Source organism: Triticum aestivum, chromosome 7A, assembly GCF_018294505.1.
Source record: "Triticum aestivum cultivar Chinese Spring chromosome 7A, IWGSC CS RefSeq v2.1, whole genome shotgun sequence".
NCBI lineage: Eukaryota > Viridiplantae > Streptophyta > Magnoliopsida > Poales > Poaceae > Triticum > Triticum aestivum.
In genome coordinates this window covers 130,613,459-130,619,518 of record NC_057812.1, presented here as the reverse complement: position 1 = coordinate 130,619,518, position 6,060 = coordinate 130,613,459, and positions in this window count along the sequence as shown.

The following is a 6,060-nucleotide window of genomic DNA, read 5'->3' as shown; positions in this document are numbered from 1 at the left end:
TTTGTGATGCTCATCTTCTCTACCTCATCTATAATCTATTCACAGGGTCAGCTGACAGTTTTCCTACATGATGTCTGACCAAAGTGACAGCCAGAACAAATCTGAAGAACAGGTCCAGATGAGTGAGGGCACTAGTCCCTCCAGTTCTTCTGATGATGGAAGCAGGAGCACACCAAGTAACTGGCCAAAGGTAGCTACCAGGACGAGGAAGAAGAGAACTTCTGATTCATAGGATGAAGATTATGTGGCTGTTGAGGATGAGGCCACTTCAAAGAAAAAGGTGCTGAAAAAGGAGTATGGCTCAGCTGCTACAGTCAAGCCAGGGATGCATAAGAAGGCACCAGCAAAGAGAGTCCCCATGTCTAAGGCCAGAGCATCCACTGCTGAAACCTCCAAGCCATCCGAAGAGGCAGTTGGAGAAGGGAAGAAAAGGAAGGAAAGGGTCAAAAAGACCACTGCCAGAGTACTTGGCAGATCATCAATAATGAGAGGCTCAGATGAAGAGGAAGAGGATGTTGCACCAGCACCCAAAGCACAAAAGCTCATGGGAGATGCAATCAGATCAGGGGCTGCTCCATCTAAGCCCGAAGTTTCTCCCAAGGCTACTGCTCTAGCTCAGAAGCCTAAACCCGAGAGAAGCACTAGAAACATTCATGCCGAGGAAAAGAACAAGGCCCTAGTGCCTGAAGCTGCTGAAGAAGATGAAACTCAAGTGCAAAGGAAGTTGAAACCCAAGATCCCTAACCACAATGATGCACATCTAGTTGCAGAAAACATGAAAATCAGGAAGGATGTAGGACTGAGACTATGGAGACAGTCTGATCCATATGCTGTCAGGAGGAGAACTACTATGGACTACAAGTTTCACACTAAGGAACATCAGGACTTCTATGAGACAATTCTGCTTGATAAGAAGCCCATAGTGTGTGACATGAGATGGGTTGACTGGGAGTTCATTAAGGAGAATGAGGATCACTTCCCAGGTGTGTATGATAGCTTCTAGGCATGTGGAGTTGACACATTTGTTGCGCAAAAGCTCACCAAATGGAACGATGAGTTGATCATGCAGTTTTACTCCACTGTTCACTTCTACCCAAATGGAAAGATCATTTGGATGTCCGAAGGTACAAGGTACCAGTCTTCTATTGAAGAATGGGCTCAGTTGATCAATGCTCCAGTAGAAAATGAAGATGACTTGGATATTTATGCTGAGAAGAAGAAAGACCACAACACAATGGCCAACATGTACAAAGAGATCCCAGATGCTGCTTTGGATACACATAAGTTTGGATCTGTCCACTACTTGTTGTCTGGTCTGCCTACCATAAACTGGATTCTAAGGCACACACTGCTACCCAAGTCAGGTGATCACAAGATGATCAGAGGACATGCTATAAACTTGCTGCACATATTTCATGTCCCACAGAAGTTCAAGGTCATGAGTTTGATTATTGAGACAATCAAGAGGACTGCTGCTGACCAGAAGAGAAGTTGTGGGTATGCCCCACAAATTCAGGAGCTCATCAACTCAAAGATGGGCATAGGCACATATCTTTTGGATAAGGAGCACCTACCCATATATCCTGAATTTGAAGACAACACTGCTATCATGGATGAAAATGAACCATCTTCAGCTCAAACACATGAAAAGAGAGAGAAGGCAAGGGCAGAGAAAGCTGCAAAGATGCCAACTATAGAAGAGGCATCTCAGGTATTCTTGAAGAGCAAGCAAGACCAGCTTGGATATTTGATCCAATCCACCCTGAGGATTGAGAAGGGCTTGGCCACCTTGACTAAGAACCAGGAGAGTTTGGAGAGGATCGTTGAGCAGAAATTCTATGATCTGGATGTCAAGGTAACTGAGATACAAACTGCAGTTGAGCAACTTCAGGAGGAAGCAGAGGAGAGGAAGGGCAAGTCTACTACAGATACTTTTGCTAGAGTGCCCAGAGGACCAAGATCTGCTGCAGTGCCCGTGACAGATACTCGAGCTTCAGTGTCAGCACCAGCAGCCACAGCTCCAGTGCCACCTCCAGCACCCACTCCATCAGCTCTAACTACTTCATCGGAAGCCTTCGTCCTTGGAGTCCTATCAACACCACCTCCCGAAGATCAAGCCTGAGAGTCGCTTAGCACTATGCATTTTTGAACTTTTTGGTAACTTGTTGCCAAAGGGGGAGAAAAATGTATAGATCATAGGATTCGAGAGAGAGTGTGGTTCTTTTTATCTCTCTTGCTATTTTGGTTGAACTTCTTTATTGAGTGCTTGTGTGATATACTTTATGTCCTTGTGAGATACTTGTTGATCATGTGTTTGATCATATGCTACATTAATGTTTGGTTGAATGATGTTATCCTTTATATTCCTTATATGATCATTCACTTGCTTGGTGATGAGTGCATGCTTTTAATCTCTATCATTTTGAGCACTCCACCAAGATGTATGTGACATGGAAGAGTAACCCATGATCCTAATCGATTGTGCATTTGCATTCAAAAGAAAATTTTAAATAATGCACAAATTTAGGGGGAGCTCTTGCTTATCACATACTTCTCAAAGCGACGATGTCTTTTCAATCTTATTTATCATTTGTCGAAGCTCTGATCTATATGTTGTCATCAATTACCAAAAAGGGGGAGATCGAAAGTGCAACTATCCCTGGGTGGTTTTGGTAATTCCTAACAACATATAACTCATTGAGCTAATGCTACTTAAAGATAAACATTTCAGGAAAGCTCAGTGATTGGCATGGCATGGATGAGAAAAGTGGATCCCTCAAAATGCTAAGGACAAATAATTGGCTCAAGCTCAAAGCTTACGACTCTACATCTTTTCATTTTAAGTGATCCAAGATCACATTGAGTCCATAGGAAAAGCCAATACTATTAAGAGGGGGTGAGGTGTTGCCTAATGGCTTTCTTGCTCAAATTGCTTAGTGATATGCTCCAAAAGCCCTCAACTACTTTCTCACATCCACATATGTCCCAAAACAAAAGTCAAACTCGGCCCCACCGAAACTTTGTATCCGGCGCCACCGAGTTCAGTTGACATAACCACTGCCAGAAACCCTAGTCTTTTCGGTCTCACCGATAGGGATCTCGGTCTCACCGAGATGGGATTGTAATCTCTCTGTTTTCCTTTGTAGCATTTTGGTCAAACCGAGATGAGCGATCGGTCCCACCGAGATTGCAATGCAAACTCGCTGTTTCCCTTTCGTAACATTTCGGTCCAACCGAGATGAGCGAATCGGTCCCACTGAGTTTGCCTGACCAACTCTCTGTTTGTGTAATCGGTCTCATTGAGATTACGTTATGCCCTAACCCTAACAAAATTGGTCCCACCGAGTTGACATGTAGGTCCCACCGAAAATCCTAACGTTCACATTTTGAACTAAATCGGTCTAACCGAGTTTCATGATTCGGTCCCACCGAGTTTGGTGATTTGTGTGTAACGGTTAGATTTTGTGTGGAGGCTATTTATACCCCTCCATCCACTCTTCATTCATGGAGAGAGCCATCAGAATATGCCTACACTTCCAACATACATTTTTTGAGAGAGAACCACCTACACTTGTGTTGAGGTCAAGATATTTCACTCCAACCATATAAATCTTGATCTCTAGCCTTCCCCAAGTTGCTTTCCACTCAAATCATCTTTCCACCAAATCCAAATCCTGTGAGAGAGAGTTGAGTGTTGGGGAGACTATCATTTGAAGCACAAGAGCAAGGAGTTCATCATCAACACACTATATATTACATTTTGGAGAGTGGTGTCTCCTAGATTGGTTAGGTGTCACTTGGGAGCCTCCGTCAAGATTGTGGAGTTGAACCAAGGAGTTTGTAAGGGCAAGGAGATCGCCTACTTCGTGAAGATCTACCCGAGTGAGGCAAGTCCTTCATGGGCGACAACCATGGTGGGATAGACAAGGTTGCTTCTTCGTAGACCCTTCGTGGGTGGAGTCCTCCATGGACTCGCGCAACCGTTACCCTTCGTGGGTTGAAGTCTCCATCAACGTGGATGTACGATAGTACCACCTATCGAAACCACGCCAAAAATCTCCGTCTCTCCAATTGCGTTTGCATACTCCAAACTCCTCCCTTTATCTTCATATGCAATTGTTTTACTTTCCGCTGCTATACTCTTAGAATTGCATGTGTAGGTTGATTGCTTGACTTGTGCTAAGTTGCTAAAATCTACCTAGAACTAAAATTGGGAAAATGCTAGATTTTTATTTGGTCAAGTAGTCTAATCACCCCCCCCCTCTAGACATACTTTCGATCCTACAAGCTGCCAAATGTTTTTTTGAGCCGAAACCGTAGAACAATCGTTCTACATTATTTTCATTAATTTAAACAAAACAAAGTATTACAAAGCCTACACAAATCCTACACAAAGTCATCCAATACTAGTTTTGTGAAACATAGGGAAATTAAAGGTTTTGTGCTATCCAAGTGCTGATCATGTCAGCCTTCTTCTTCTTTGCTTTAATTCTGGTAACTTCAAGACCTTCTTTGAGATAAAACTTCCATGAGCCATAATGTGATGGAGCCTTTCTGAAGATTTTGTCATTTCTGGTCATCCAAATGCTCCAGCATCCCATAATAACAATCTCCATTGCAATTTTCTTTGGTACTTTGCTCATAGTGAAAAGAACTTCATCATAAACAGAAGTACCTCTGTGTTTATTAGGAGTTATCAGGTTCCAACATGTCCAGGCAAATTGGCAGTCCCAGAATAGGTGAATGTTTGTTTCCTCTGTAGCATCTCTTCATAGGGCACAATTGTAATCCTCCAGAAACATGTTCTTGCGCTTTAACATATTCCTAGTGCTAATTCTGTCATGTAACAGCAGCCAGAAAAGGATCTTGTGCCTAAGTCCACAGGCTGATATCCATAGCATCTCAAAGATATTGTGTGATGAGCTCAATCATGTGATTGCTTTGCATAGGTTCATGGATGAGAATTCGTGCGAGGTGCCACCAATGGACCAAGAGTCTCTATCTGTTGATCTCATTCTGTTACTGAGGGTATCTTGTAGGTCATTGAACTGGTTTTAAGCTTGTAGTGACATGGGTCTGTGGAAATTGTGGCAGAAATCATCCTATTGATGGGCCTTTTGCAGTGTAATTTCCTTATTTATAGCAAAAGAATGAAGCTCAGGGTATAGAATGTTCAAAGGATTATCTGTCTAGAACATGACTGTATTTCATGTTCATGCTTTACACACTGTGTCCTTTTTATAAGTGGGCAGTAGCTTCAGGATAGCTTTCCACCAAAATGAACCAACCAGTTTGTCTCCTGGTACACAATCCTCATAATATGTCTTCCAAATGATATTCACCCATGGGATGTCTTCCTTATTTAGGAATTTGTGTAGGAATTTCATGAGAAGTGCTTGGTTGTGAGTATGTAAATCCAAGACCCCATGGCCACCATGAGATTTTGGTTGACAAACTTGATTCCATGAGATCGGGACAACACCTCTTTCTTATGTACCATATTTTCTTTAGAAGCAATTCATCAGGTATGAGTTGATTTGTTTGACCACAGACTTGGGAATCATCAGATGTGTTCTTTAATGGGGTGTGAAATCACATCATTTGACCCATTTTCTCTTTTGACCCTCGTAGCTTAATTCTCAGGTACAATATTCAGTTCAGTTTCTGAAATTTCAAATGCTACCCATGTTCGGTCACATCAGTCTACCACGACGGCTTTCTTCCTTGGTACAAGGACAAGTCCTTATCTTTACAGCTACGAGTAAGTAAATGAATCAGTCTACACGGCAATTTCTTGCTCCGTAGGTACAAGGATAAATGCTTATCTTTATAGCGACGACTAAGAAAGTTACTGAATTACTATATACTGCATGTGTTTATCATTCTGGTTATTATAGCCTAGATAGGCACCCATGACATCCTATACCAGCATAAACAACTGACTCGAGTGCTCGCGACCTCCTCCTCCCCTCGCGAGCCGCTGCCGCCAATAGATCGCGGCTGCCCCTTTCCTCCCCTACTCGCCCTCTGTCGCCTCCCGCGCGGGCGATCGAGGGGCCC